Below are 16221 nucleotides of genomic sequence, written 5' to 3'. Positions count from 1 at the left end.
ATTCTCTTGTCTTTGCTGCTCATTTAAGATTTAGAACTATTTCTGATTTTGACTAGTCTGTATAACTCAGCATTTGAGCCATCATGGCATTTGACCTTTTACCACTTGATTTGATATTCCTGTAGTGAAACCTTTAACCTTCAATTGATCTAGAACTATGTTATTGAGTGATCCCAGTTAATTAAGATACTCTGATATTTGGTAAGGTTCTCCTTTATGCAAGATAAACCCCCGAGGTGAAACTTTCTGAAGTCAATTGTGGCTTATGGATAGCGGGGGGACAGCTCTAATTATTTGGGTATCGTGTTCCACTTGGACAATATTGACAGCCCTATGTGACATATTACTGCTGCAAGCACAAGGCCAGGACTTAATGTGCCATCACTGCAGTAACAACAGCTGACATGCTGATGTCACTGCAGGAGATGTAGCATCTCAGAATGAGCAGCTGGTGCGGTACCTTTCATGATGTGAATGAAGTGCAAACAGCTCCCAAATTGATACCAATATTAATGGTCGGCATATAATGATACAAATCACTCAGTTAAGCATTGCTCTCAATTTGGCATAATTGCAGTAAATCAGTTATAGTGTGGCACACCATGAAATATTGACAATCTCTATTGCGATATCACTTTAGTAAATGCAGCTCTCTTTGTAGTGTTGCTGCTCTGAGTATAGCCTTCAGCATGAGCTGCCTGTAGTATGAGTAGTTCTTTAACTAAAATATCGCATTTTTACAGCAGCTCCCAAGGTGATGTCACTGTACTTCTTGGTACTTCTAATACAGTATATCTGAAGTAGGATTGTTCCCCACAGACTTGCAGCTCTACTTTTGTTCAATGAACGTCTTCTGTCTACCAAATGTGATATTACACCGCACTTTGAGTAAGGAGCTTTCCATGAAGCCGTTTGTCTTCACTGGGGGCTAGGAACACAGTACACTTTTTAAAAACAAGATAGCATTACACACTTAACCTAACAATCATCCTGTAAATATTCATATTTTTCATTAGTTTATGAGCACATGTTGAGATCATGCTTTTCGCCAACACAGACTGCTCATTCTCCGAGAACATACATGATGGTGAAACCAAGGACTTTCTTGAAAACACTTTAGTATGTACTTATATGGACTCGAAGATCTAATAAGATAAACGCATCTATCATAGAGACATTAAACATTTCTTATAAAATAATTACTGCACACATCTCATAAGGTAGACTATCATCAAGGATGGAGATGACTCATTTTCGGGGAAAAAGGGAAGACATGCATATGTAGAACAGACCACGCACCGTCAATAAAGCATTGACATATACTATAAGAATGCAGGAGGGTTTACATTTTGCAGCTTGTTGCAAACCATACACTGCAGAGCAGCAGTAGGGATGTTGTTAGTGGTCAACAGCCACCCAGCACTAACACCCCTGAATAGAACTGTAGGTATATTTCAGGGTGAGTCACTGAGTTATGTTTGGAAACGTGGCACAGTGACATCATGCAACAAGGATGGAGCACATTGCCGCTCCACTACTTTAATGAAGACAGTTTCCTTCATCCAAAATATGCTGTTTTTACCAATGAAGGGAAGCATTTATTATTTAATTGGATAATGTGACAACATCAAATTATCTGTTGGTGGTAGTACTTGTCAGCATCTGGTCCAAATACAAACTATTTTTAGCACCACAGCATTCTGACACACAGGCACTTGTGACACTGGAAGTCAGAAGTCAGATATTCACACCAAAAATGTTGAGTAAGCCTTTTAATGAAACTCTATTGTTCGAAATTGGGTCTCTAGTTGGTAGTGGTTTGCACTCTGTCCAAGTAGGGACCCTCACTCTAGTCAGACTAAGTGAGTCACACAGCTAAGATAACCCCTGTTTACCCCCTTGATAGCTTGGCAAGATCAGTCAGGCTTATCTCAGAGGTACTGTGTAAAGTATTTGTACACACACACAGTAACATAGTGAAAACACCACAAAACTACTCCAAGACCAAAAAAACGACAAAAATCCAACATACACAAGCAAATATATGGATTTTCAGAGGTTAAACCTTAGTATAATGCTTTTAAACACAATAGCTCCAACTAGGGCTATCACGACGTCTTAATGGAGTCATTCCCAACAGTCTGACACCACTTGCAAGGAAGTGCGGGCTGGTCACGGAGTTGCACGGACCCCAGGTACAGTACCTTGGGAAATGATGAAACAAAGATATTGCACAGAGTCGGGGAGGTTAGGCGTCGCTGGAGCCAGTGCAGCGTTGGTTCTTTGCTGCTACCAAGTAGATGAAGCGTTTGTTCCTTACTGCTAGGCAGGAGAGGCGAGGTGTCAGTTTCTTACTGCGAAGCAGGGGAGGTGATGCAGCATCAGTGGTGAGGTATCAGTTCCTTATGCTCCCTTAGGGTTGATGAATGCATCAGGGCTTGACGCGAGGGGCCTACTTTGTGGTGTTGCGATCATACCAAGTGACATGGACCTCGATGACACTTGGGCCTCGCACTGTAGTGGGACTTCGGAGGCGCTGCGACGGCATCGGACCTGCGGCATCGGTCGTTGCACTCAGTGGGACCATCCCTCTGATATAAGCAGGGGTGTGGAATCAGACAGCGGCGCCAGTTCTGAAGTCGCTCTGCAGTCGAGGTACTTGGGCCCATATTTATACTTTTTGAAGCAAATCAGCGCCAGGGCAGATTTGCATCAAAACGTTTACCGACGGCTAACACCATTCCAACACGCCAGCCGGGGGCCTTATTTATGGAATGACGTTAGCCGGCGCTGCGGCCTGGTTCACGTCAGGTAGCAGGGGGTGTCCTTGGGTGCAGGGAAGGACACCTGTGGACTGCTTCCATGGTCTCCCACCATGGAAATGAGCCCACAGGTCCCTTAACGCCTGACCCAGACATTAAAAAACGGCGCAAATTCAGCTGGGAGCCTTGTTTTAAGGCCCGTCTCCTCCTGTGCGTCATTTTGACGCAAGAGGATAAATAAGGCGCACATGCCTGAGAGTCATTTTTTGCATGGGAACGCTTACCTTGCATGTCATTAGCGCAAGGTAGGTTTTCACGTACAAAAAATTACTCAAACTCCATAACTTTGGCGCTGGACGGGTCTAGCGCCAAAGTATAAATATGGAAATAAGTTTGTGCCGAATTTGCATAAAAAATGATGCAAAGTTGATGCAAACAGAGTATAAATATGGGCCTTGTTTTCTTCTTGGTTGCACCTGAACTCACTCACCAGAGCTAGATTTGGCAGCACTTGGTAAGTCAGGACTCTCAGCAAGAGGGCCAAGCAGATGAAGTCTTTGATGCCCCTGAGACTTCTCAATAGGAGGCAAGCTCAGTCCAAGCTCTTCGAGCACCTTTGGAAGCAGGATGTAGAAAGCAAAGGACAGTCACAGCCCTTTTCAGGTGCAAGTGTCAGCCCCTCCCAGCACTCTTGCTCAGGAGGACCCATCAGGATATGAAGGGCACACCTCAGCTTCCTTTGTGCTACTGTCTGGAGTGAATTCACAAACAGCCCAACTGTCATTCTGACGCAGCAGAGTATTCCACAGACAGGCAGGGGCACAGAATGGTTAAGCTGGATAATGCCTACTTTCTAAAAGTGCCATTTTCAAACTTACAACTTAAAAACCAGCATCACCAAAATATGCAGTTTTAAATTGTGAATTCAGAGACCCCAAACTCCACATCTCGATGTGCTCCCAATTAAAAATTACACTTAAAAGATATTTCAAGGCAATCCCTTTACCATAGGGGAGAGATAGTCCTTGCAATAGTGAAAACCAAATGTAGCAGTATTTCACTATCAGGACATGTAAAACACACCAGCACATGTCCTACCTTCTACATACACTGCACCCTGTCCGTGAGGCTGCCTTGGGCCTATCTTAGGGGTGACTTACAAGTAGTAAAAGGGAAGGTTTGATGGGAGTCAGTGAGGCCTACCAATACTGAACTTGTAACAAACTTTATACAGTGCTCTGAAGTGACTGTGAAATGACTTGCAATGTGATATAAAACACATAAATACATAAATAAAAAAAAATAAAAAAAATCCCTTCAGTTAACCTCAAGGAATGATAGGATGTTTTTGGTTCAGTTGAATTGAGAGTAGCAACCACAGAAACTTTGTTCTCAATCAGTAATTTGTAATTTAAAAATGCCACTAGGTTATTTACCGATAGTGAGGACCACAAAGCCTGTGTAAAGATGTTTGCTCACAGAAAAGCTTATAGTATGTATGTTTTTGCTCCATTAACTCCTGTCTGCTTTCATTCATCCACTGTGCAATGTTTAATAGGCAGTGCCAGCTCCATTACTCTCTAACAGTACTATCAGGTGCTAGTCATTACACCAGTGGCAACTTTATGGCTGTGTGACTATTGCTATCACACCCGGGCACCAAGCTTTAGGGGGCTGAGGAGAGATGTGAGCAACCTGCAGAGATGTTTGTGTATGCTGCATTTTTCAAAGCATAATAACAACAGCACACTAACTCTGGTAATTAATGCTCTTGAAGGAGAGATCTGTGGTTTGTCGAGTGATAGTTTTGACTCATGCTAAAGTAGCAATACGGTTAATGTTCCTGCTGCAAAGCACAACGTGCAATATGCATACCACAGATTTGTATTTTTGTAGCTATCTCAGCAAATTAATACTGCTTTTGTCACAGAGATCATTATGTTACTTGCACTTTAAAAGGTATCATCCTTCTAATGTTTCTAATGAAAATTGCAAGCCATAGGTTTGCAACCTTTTGATTTTTTCTCAATCTTTCTTCATTCTATGGTTGCTAAAATAGGATTCCTTTGGGTAGTAATGCAGTTTTATTAGTATTGACAACCTCAACCACTATGTTACGTTCTATATTCTAAGTTTGTGTAGCAGATTTACTAACCCTTTGTGATGGACTTGCATCACAAAAGTGACACACACCTGGCAAAAGTGTTGTTTTGGAGTTACTTCCAATTTGAATCATGAACTGCATTGGAAAGTAGTTCTAAAGTGATATGGAGTACCACTGTGCTTTAATTTGTGTCAAGGGCAGGCATGATGGATGGAACAACAACATTCCAATATAATCACAAAAATGTTAATGATGATCTCTATGTACTTTCAAAATATTACTCCTCAAAGCAGACGTAACTGTTCAGCACGCATACAAAGTGATAAACCTTGTCAAAGCATATATTTTTGTACTGGAAGGGTACAAAAACTATGCTTGACATCACCTACACACTATTGTATAATAGTGCTTGGGTATGTTTATCGATAAAAGCAGCCCAAGGTACCAGTGCTAGAGGAAAGAGCAACAGTGTCTAGAGATGGCACTGTGGAGCTCTCACCTTCTTCCCACAAGACAGCGAGCAACTTAGGTTACTGCACTGTGTTGCGTGAAAACTTAGTAAATCTCCTTCGTTTCTCCAGACAAAGCACTGTTAACATATAGGCCCTCATTTTGACATTGGTGGTACATACCTCCTACCGCCTCAGTGACGGCCTCCACCATACCGCCACCGTGGCTACCATCTGTCCGCCATAGGATAAGCACTGCCTGAGTTCCGTCACAATAACAGCGGAAATCCGGCAGTGCTCATGGTGGTGGATAGTTGTAAGCTGGCGCTGCAACCACCAGCACCGCCACGCCAGTAGAATACAGCCAGCCATATTATGACCAATAATACTGGAGGGGCGCTGCTGGCGGTAGCAGTGCCTCTTCCCTGCTGGAAGACCTCCTCACCCAAGGTAAGTCGGGCTTACAACAAGGGAGGGGATGTGAGGGTGAACAGTGTTGTGTGTGTGTGTCTGACTGTATGCATGAATGTCCGAGTATGTATGTTGTTTGCTTGGGTGTATGCGTGTCAGTGAATGCATGTAAGAATGGTGAAGTAAGTGCGTGTCTGCATGCAGTGTGATTGTATGTAAGAATGTGTGTGAGCATGTCTGGAAATATGCGTAAATGAATGTGTGTATGTCAGTGTGTGAATGAATGCGTGTATGTCAGTGTTAGTGAATGGGTTTTTACCTGGTGTGTGTGGGTGTCTGTGTGCATGTGTGCGGGTAGGGGGTGAGGGGTGCTGTGACTGTAGTGGGGGTGAGGGGAGGGGAGTGATGTGTTTGTGTGTGGCTGAAGGGGGTGGGATCAGTTGTGTGGTGTGTGCGTGTATGGGGGTGGGGATGTGAGTGAGTGGATTGGAGGGGGCGTGGGGCTAGTTTGTGTATCAGGTGGATGGTAGTGAGTATGGATGGAAGGGGGTGGGGAGTCAGGTGAGTGTTGGCGGGGTGGGGGAGCCACCTACTGGTGCAATGAAAGAATTCCCTGTCACTGGTAGGGCCAACCGCCATGGTTTTCTTGGTGTTGCTACTGACACGAAAACCATGGTGGTAGGACGACTCATAATGCCATGGGCTGTACTATGCCGGCTGCCGGGCTGGAGATAGACATTTCTGGCCTGGCGGCTCATACCGCCATGGTGGTATGAGTGGAGAAGTAGCAATCATACTGCCACACTATCCCTGGCGGTCAGAAGACTGCTAGGGACATAGGGGGTCATTTTGACCCCGGCGGTCTTAGACCGCCGGGGCCAGGGTCGGCGGGAGCACCGCCGACAGGCCGGCGGTGCCCCGCATGGCATTCTGACCGCGGCGGTAAAGCCGCGGTCAGACCAGCAACACTGGGGGTCTCCCGTCAGTGTACCGCCGCCCTTTTGAATCCTAGCTGCGCCGCCGAGGGGATTCCGACCCCCCCTACCGCCATCCAGTTCCCGGCGGTCCGCCCGCTGGGAACCGGATGGCGGTAGGGGGGGTCGCGGGGCCACTGGCATGGGCACTGCAGGGGCCCCCGTAAGAGGGCCCCTACGAGTATTTCACTGTCTGCTTGGCAGACAGTGAAATACGCGACGGGTGCAACAGCACCTGTCGCACCTTCCCACTCACCCGGCTCGATTACGAGCCGGCATCCTCGTGGGAAGGGAGTTTTTCCCTGGGCTGGCGGGCGGTCTTTTGGCGACCGCCCGCCAGCCCAGGGAAAAACTTAGAATACCCTCCGCGGTCTTTCGACCGCGGAGCGGTATTTCGGAGGGGGGAACTCTGGCGGGCGGCCTCCGCCGCCCGTCAGGGTCAGAATGACCCCCATAATGAGGGCCACAATGTCTAATAGTGTGGGTGACATGTAACTCCTAGACCTTGTGGCCCAAACTGCCTTGTGTAACATTTCCTATACATTATTCTACACACTCTATAATATGTGCATGTGGTGTAAAGCGCTCTGATTCTCTACATTGCGATGAGTAGTACTATAAAAAAATATATATATATACAGTATATGTGAGAGAGGGGCTAAGGAGAGATGAGGGGCACCATTGTAAGTTGATAGTGAGGGAATCTATGAAGAAGGGCATCATCAGGTCCTGCAGGGGTGTTAACAAAAAATGTTATAGTGGGAGCCACCATAGCTAAAGCCAGCCCGGCATTATACATAGACAACAAAACAACATTGACCACACCAGCAATGGCAACTGTGCCCATTGAAGAACAGAGGAGATAGCACTGTGACTGCAGGATCCCATGAAACCTAAGATGGTGTATATCATGATGTTAACTAATATTTAACATGCCCTGGTAAGCCCTCTGCTCCATTCTCTCTAAATTGTCTGTTCTGTCACTGCAAAGGTGTCTGACAGGCCTGTAGAAACTCAGTGCTATTTGCCTCCTACATTCAGCACAATTAAACATCCATTGGAGGACACGGGACAGATAACCTAACATCCACGAACAGAGTTAAATAATACTGCACCACCAAAACCGGTCTCCACTACATCTAGTTGACAGATCAAAGAGATATTAGTGTTGCAAGAGATACATAAGCCATCAGAGAAAGCTCTTGGGCAGACTCCTCTAACATCAAAACCACACACACACAGCTCACTGAACATGATACACTACCCTGTCATGGGCAATTGGGACACAATAAACAATCTCCAGATGACTCTGGGGTCATTCTGAGTTTGGCGGGTGGCAGAGGCCACATGCCAAACCCAACCCACCACCTGACTGCTGGTGCCATCAGGACACCGCCGGCCCTATTCCAACTTCATCTCAGGGCTGGCTGATGGAAACAGTGTTTGCGCTCGCCGGCCCTGCTGTGAAGAGGGCCTTAACATTGACCCCGGCTCAGAATTGAGCCGGCGCCATTGTGGCAGTGCAGCGGATTCAGCAGCACCCGTCGCACATTTCACTGCCTGTAATTCAGGCAGTGAAATGCGCAACAGGGCTGTGCATGGGGGCCCCTGCACTGCCCATGCTAGGTGGGGCCCGGCACAGCTATTCCACCAGCTTTTCCACGGCGGTATGAACCACCATGGAAAGGCTGGCAGAATGGAACTTGTAATCCGGCGGGCAGCGCTGCCCTGGTGGATTACAACCACTGGCACAGCCAGGCTGGAGGCTGTCTCCAGCCTGGCGGTGTCAGTGGTATTACCGTGGTGTTTCGGCTGCACTCAGAATGTGGCAGATCGGACCGCCACTACCTCAGCTTTCCGATGGCCACCCCGAGTATGGGGGTCTCAAGACCACCAGACTCGGAATGACCCCCTCAGTTTCCAACCGTACTAAAAGCAATAGGCACATCAACACTCCTCCCCCTCCACACACACACACACACACTAATAATAGTAGGCTGCACAGGACAGAAATGACAATATGTAACATGTCTCAGATGTGCACAGCAGAATAACGTGGTTGACTAACACACTGTTGCATTGGATGCTACCAACCTCTCTGGTGCATCTAACTTGTACTAATGGCAAAGATGATAGCAAAAATAGATATTTGTTACTATGGTGCAGAGATGAACTGTCACATTTATTGACACGTGGATTGAACTAATATGTGCCTCTGGTAGAGTGAGCTATGTTTTGAGCACAGCAATTGAATTAGATAAAATTGACTCTAGGGATTGAAACATTATCAATTACAAATGGAAAATGTTTATGATGTTGATTTCTCATGAGACATTTCTTGGTTACTTGCCTATAAAAGATAATAGGAAAAGTGGGATCAATGTGAAGTTATTCGTAATACCCATGTACAATCTAATATCATCCCAGAGCCAGGTTACTCTCATTTGTCCACTATAACCTCTTACCTACAATCCAATATGAATTCGGTCCTACACACCATCCTGTTCAATGTGCAGTACCTACTCATCAAAGCGATCCTGTTACAGCAGACATGCGCTTCTGTAAATGAATTGATGCTTCTTAGAGCTGGGGTTGATCGTAAACCGAAAAATGATACTAACATAATTGCAGATCTTTTAGACTAGCTGTTAATATTAATGTTATGAAGGTGTTTTCTTAGCTAAGAATCTCTGCGTTTTTATACATTGTTGAATAAGAAAGCATTGTTTGACTGTATTAAATGTTTGTAAACACTTCTCAAGCTTGTTTGGGTTGTTGCTATTTTTTGCATATGAATAAGTAAAGACAATCATTATAATAACATAGCCCAAAAAATTGGAACATGCTTCACTTTCACATACAAAGTGAACAAAACACTAGGGGTGGGCAGTGAACTCCGCTCAGCTCGCAGGCTTTGCAGAGTTTTTCCCACTCCTTTAAGTTGCTGAGCACAAACAAGGAAAATGACCACCTCCCAGCGAGATCTCTCAACGCGGGCGGTCGCAGATGGTTGCCACTGCCCGCGTTCAGAATTTGCCATTCGCGTTGAGGAAGTTGCCTCTCAAGTAGAAAATGTACTTGAGTAGCAGAAAAGAAGCAGCGCCCTCTTGTGCTGCACATGGTGCTGTTAGCACTGATTTTTACGTGCAGGACAAAAGTCCTGGCACTGAAAATTAGAGCGAACTGCGTGACCTAATGCACTCCACCACTTGCGTATCAAAGCTGATTTTTAATGGAGGTCCGCCCAGGCCTACAAAACACCTTCTGAAGGGATATCTGATTGTAACACTCCAAAATCAGTGATTGAGGAACAACACTATTACACTGACCACAATATAGGCAGAGTAGAATTAAAGCATGAAATTCCACTCCATCTGATTATAAGCTAGTAGTTTTTTCCACCCTTGTAAATCAGGCTGGAAAAATTGCAGGAGACTTTGGTTGAAACAACATCCAAGCTTCATTCTCTTTTTAGGAATAAGGGCATTATGGATTGCTTCCCCTGCCAGAAATGACCTCTCACTTACCTCTTGTACACTCCTACAGGGCCAGACTGGCCTATAGGTCAATCATGCAGTGCCTGATGGGCTGGTATGACAGATCAATGTGTGAGCTGGTTCTCTCAGCAGTTGGAAGCCAGTTTTTATTGTTGATTTCCCTGATAGCATACATGTTGTTCTTTTTGCCTTACACAGGGTCATCCCCAGTCTTTTTGCCTCCTTCCTCCTGGTTTTTCTGACCTCTCGCTGTTGGCTCTAGGACTCTGAGCACTTTATCACTGCTGACCAGTGCTAAAGTGCAGGTGCTCTCCCATCTAAAGTTGGTATGATTGGCTCATACCTAATTGGCATATTTAATTTACCTATAAGTACAGTGGTATCTCTATACCCAGGGCCTGTAAATTAAATACTACTAGTGGGCCTGCAGCACTGCCTGCGCCATGCACTGAAGTAGACTTTCAAACCTGTCTCAGGCCTGCTAGCGCAGGGCCTGTGTGCGCAGGGCCTGTGTGCGCAGTTTTCTGCCACATGGTCCTGGCATCTAAACTTACTTGCCAGGCCCAGAACTCCCCTTTTACTACATGTAAGTCACCCCTAAGGTACGCCCTAGCTAGCCTTATGGGCAGGGTGCCATGTATGTAGAAAGGCAGGACATGGCCTGTCCTGGTAGTGACAAACAGCCTAACTTGGTGTCTCACTGCTGTGAGTACTGCTTCTCATAGGATTGCATTAGAAATGCCCTGCCTTATGTGTAAGGGGTATTGCCTGATTTATGAGGGGCAGCTGAGGCGTGTTTGGTATGGTTGTGATGGTGATAATAAATGCTGCTTACTGGTGTGGGTGTATTATTTATTACTATCACAGAAATGCCACTGTAGCCGGGTATCGGATATCCCGACTACATTCCACGCCGAAGCCGGGAACCCGGATATCCGGGTTCCCGAAAACACAGACAGAAAAGACAGACTGAGCGCGCGATTCACTCAGGAGGAAGACGCCATCACCGCCGGGAACCCGGATATCCGGGTTCCCGAAAATCTAAAAAGAAAAAACGGACTGCGCGCGGCGCACGCAGAGAAGGAAGAGGACGCCGAAGGGGAAGCAGCGGAGAGTGCTGAGAAAGAAGACAGCGGGGAAGACAAGAGAACCACTGACCCCTACCTTGGGGAAGAAGAACCACTTACTGCCAGAGATAACCCCACGGAGGGACAGGACGGGCCCAAGAAGCTTGAACTCTGCCACGTCCCTGGAGGGACGTGGCTAAAGCAGGGGGGACTCCTACCTGAGGGACAAATTGCGGTTTATGGTGGGAAGGGAGGAGGGTGGAGGAGACGAGTAGAGGGAGGAGGAGGGAGGGGGGAGTTTGGGAAGGGAAGCACCCACAAAACCAAAGAAGCACCCACCACTGAGCACGGAAATAGAGTGATTTGATGGTCATTAAAGAGGAGACTGACTTCACAGAGGTGTAGGATAGGGATCCTATAGCCCCCCCTCAACCTTCAAGCCTACTTCCTTTTATTTTTCTCTTGGGAGAGGAAACTAATACCCTATTCACCCCACACACTCTCTCTCTCTCTCTCTCTCTCACTCTCTCACCCTACACACCCTCCCCACACGATAAAGAATACAAACTAGCTTACAGAGACACTACTTACCTGCTTTTCGTTCCTCTTTTTCCGGTCTTCCTGACAATACCACGGCCGGGGAACCATCTTCAGTCAATGGGAATCCTAAGGGAGAAGAAAACAGAGGAAGATCACCAACCATAAAGACCACAGATAGTGACTGTTATAAAGACAATTAGTGAATCACAATAAAATCACGCATGTCCACCCACCCACCTGAGTGTCGTTTTACTCCCTATCGCTATACCCACAGCCACAGCCACTTCTAGAAAGTGCGCATTTATCTGTGCTTATGACTCTGGTGTTTTGCAGCTTGACTCCAATCCACGTCTGGGCAGAGTGACAGTTGGGGCTTTGTGCATACTTTTCAGACAGCCAGTACACAGGGAGGGTGGAGGTGTCACAGAGGTGCATCTGCATACTGAATAGTCTTCCTGGGCTGAGAGAAGGGAGAGGCGGGGCACACCTAGATTTTTAAAGGCTGTGCCCTGGCCTCACACAATAGGGTCGTTAACCCCCCACTGATGTTTGGAGCCTGTACTGAAAGGAGAGAGGGGGCACTCCCAGAACCAGTTGTAACTGGCTGGAACCTCCTCTCCCTACCATTGCAAAACATTGTAAGGACTGAGTATAAGTATAGGGGAATTTCCCCCACAATTTGGAGACTCTTGGAATCATCTTGGATCTGTATACCAAAGGCTGAAGGGACTTACCAGGAACCGCCATGGACTGCTGCTACTGTGCTGACTTGTGACCTGCTTGGTCACTGAAAGGACTTGCCCCCTACTTGCATCCTCTATGTGCTGGTCTGTTGCTGGGCCCCTTTACCTGTGGATCTTCTTCCAGGAGATTGTCCCCCAGGGGCAGGGTGCTGTGGCCCCTAACCCCTGCATCCATTTGTAGCACAAGGATTGCTGCTGGTGTCTTTCCTCTGATCGTCAAAGCGCCTAGAGAGCGCTTGTTCTCTACCATGCACAAATGCCTGGAGAGCGCTCTGTTGAAAGTGGAGTTAAGCGCCTCGAGATCGCTGCTGTGATATCAGCTCTTGTGCCCTGAAAGCGCCTCTTCCGTTGTTAATCACCACCGCGAGCCGAGTGCGAGGAGAACGACAAGTGCGTCGAAAAGCGCTGCCTGGTGTGCCCCCGGGGCATGGGAAACAGGTGGAGAAAGGAAGCCCGATGTTGTGGTGCTCCCAGGGAATGGGGTCGCTGTAATCAGTGCCACCGGGGCTCGGGCAGGCCCCATCTCCTGTGAATCACCGCCGCAGCCCTGGTCGAGTGCTGAACCTCGCTGAAGAGGTCCAGAAGGAAGACGGGAGGATCTCCCTACCGGAGCCCTCCGCGCCAAGGCCGGATGGAGCCTTGAGTTAGGTGGCTCCCCCAGTGTACTGAGACCCGGGACACGTGGTCTCCAAGTCTAGGAATGAGACGGGGCTGGCTGGAGTCACCCCTCTAACCCCACCCTGCACTCTCCGGCCAACGCGCTCGATCTGCAGTTCTGACCCAAGGTGAGGGTCCCTACTGCACCAGGCTGCCCCGGTTGACCCTGGCCCCCCCCCTTTGTGGTTGGATCTCTGAGCACGTAATTGTGCCCCCCTCCCCAGTGATCACGGACCCCAGGAGGGGCCGGGTATAGGAATTACAGAGGGTGCGTGCTGCCTCTCTCTGTCTCAAGATTCATCAGAGGCCCCCGTTTTGCGCAAAGGAGCGCAGGGGGCCCCAGTTTTTATCTTCCAGGCACTGGAGGTGCCTTCATCAAACCAGGTACTCTTAAAGAGACAATATAAATTCTAAGTTCTTGCTAGAGACTTTGCTAGTTTATATGTTGCCTACCTGTTTGATGTGTTTTTACATATGTATGCAAATGTTCCTTTTATGGGCATGACTTGCTAATATGTTTTTCTAACTTGCCATATAATTTCTAATGTTCCTACTATGGGCATTTCATGATATTCTTATGACAAGTGCTTTAATGTGGAAACGTGTTTCCTGACTACTGCTTATATTGCAGAATATTGAGTAACCTGTGTGTTATTTGTGACTACTGCTAGTTTGCAGAGTAACTAATGTGTAACGTTCTGACAACTGCTAAGGTAGCAGGATACTACTGTTATGTGATGTTGGTCTAATAATTGCGTTGTGTACAATACAGTCTATTTTTATATAATCTGGTGTTATGTTTCCTTTGTGGTGGGGATATTGTGTCACATGTGTTGTGTGTGTAGTGCAAACGCTTTACACATTGCCTCCGGGTTAAGCCTGACTGCTCATGCCAAGCTACCAAGGGGGTGAGCTGGGGTTATCTTGGGCGTGCAGCTCCCTTGCCCTGACTAGAGTGGGTGGGTTCTGCCTGGCTGAGGTGCAGACCCTAGCCAACCAGAAACCCCATTTCTAACAATACATTTTTAAGCTATCTACTTCCCTAATGGGTGCCGCTATAATTTTGGTGCCTGGGCCTATTTTTTCTTCCAGACCAACCTTGCACCCCACCACCCCCACCTCCAATAGAGGTCCAGGCATACATTTCTTACTTGCTCAAAGGAGGTGATAAGTATATGCATTAAAACCCACAGACTTGGAAAACCTATGCTACTTTACGACCAGAAAAAGTCATCCCACATGGTAATATTCACTGGAGTTTGACTTGTAATTACACAATAATAGGACAGATCTACTGCATTCTGAATGTAAATTTAAATGTGAATCGACTGTTTCCCCAGTACATCCAACTTGTATTCAGGGCCATATCTGTAGATATGTATGTGGTATAGTGTGAACTGAGCCAAAGCACAGTGGAAGCCTGTAAAGGATCAAAGAGTAACATAAAGACAGCTAGTGACAGCAGAGGTAGCTGGGTTATGGATGGTTAATGTACTGTTATGTGGTGTTCTTTCATCCCATAGATGATTAGAGAGCTAGACTCCATCCTGGCTTAGCACAAAATAAAAGTGATGTAATATATTAAATTCTATTAACTCTATTCTTAATGATGGCCCTTTCTTCCGAAGGCTGCACATGTGTCATAGATAAACCCAGGAAATGGAAAACAATTGGGGATGATAAATCACAAGCTATTGTATGGTGTGAGTGGTTATTAGACTCCTGCAATCCTCCCTCTCCACGAATCGCCTCTGTTGACAAGCATTATATTGTTGTAAGAGAAGAGACTTTGGAAACCAACAAATAATATACCTGTTTTCACACCATCGCGACCTACAAGTGTGGCTCTCCCCAATGTCTTCATGGATGTACTCCAGTTGCTGATGATATACAGTTGTTTTTTATTAGCTTAAAAGGTAATATTGCTTATGGCCATATCTATTAAAGCTGTCTTTTGACTGTGTAACTAGATGAGCAGTCATTAGATCAAATCGTCGAAACTGGACAAAACAGAAGTAAGGACAATCGATGCAATCAAAAGCACTAGGAACCCACCCTGTGGTCAGTGGATTTTAGTCCTGGTCCACCTCCTTTCAGTTCAAGGAATGCACAGCTTTAAATGGATTTTTAAGTGCCATCGTCATCTCTTCTTGCATGTTCTTCATGAAGGAAACTCCACCCCACTCTTAGTTTTTTTCTTCTTGGGAGCAGGAAAATTGCCTTATCAACTCTTATTTCAATAACCTGTAGCTAGATATTAGAACTCTTCTAACATGTCGACTACAAGTAGTCCAGGACCAAGTGGCTCCTCTGGTTCAAAAAGCCTGCTTGTTCAGCCACTCTGCTCCACTGTTAATAACAATTCACTGGCTTCCTATGCATGTGCATCATGTTTTGACTCTTAGGCCTAATACACAGATCCTCCTATAATACAGTACCTGTCTGTAACTGACCATCTGTTCACCTGACCATCTATCCTTGAAGGCTCTTTCATTGTTGGAACTAGGGATTACTGCAAATTCTGAAATTTTGCAGAGCTTGTCTGGTGGCTCTGCTCTTTGGCTACTCTCCAATGTAAGAGCAACAGAAGGCCCAGATTTAAGAGAGTCTAGTGCCTCTTTGCGCCACATTGGCATTATTTTTTATGACGCTAATGTGGTCCAACGAGCCCAAATTCGGCATGCCATATTTACAAAGTGGTGCAATGCATGCATTTCGCCACTTTGTAATCCCTTGTGCCATATAATGTCTGCGCCAGGCATAATGTACGAAAGGGGGCATTCCCCTGTTAGGTGGACGGCAAAAATGGTGCAGAGCTTCCACTGTGCCATTTTTGCTGCCTATTTTTAACACCTGCACAGAACAGGCATTAAAAGGGGCATACCATTTTTTACAATGGGCCCCTAGGTACTCTGCAGGATTAACGGCAACATTTTGGTGCTAATTCTGCACAGTACATCAATAGCGTCAAAAACGTTGACACTATTGCCCCTACCCTGTGCTATGGTGCACCACTA

The sequence above is a fragment of the Pleurodeles waltl genome, chromosome 3_1 (genome assembly GCF_031143425.1).
Source record: "Pleurodeles waltl isolate 20211129_DDA chromosome 3_1, aPleWal1.hap1.20221129, whole genome shotgun sequence".
NCBI lineage: Eukaryota > Metazoa > Chordata > Amphibia > Caudata > Salamandridae > Pleurodeles > Pleurodeles waltl.
This window is presented reverse-complemented; position numbering follows the sequence as displayed.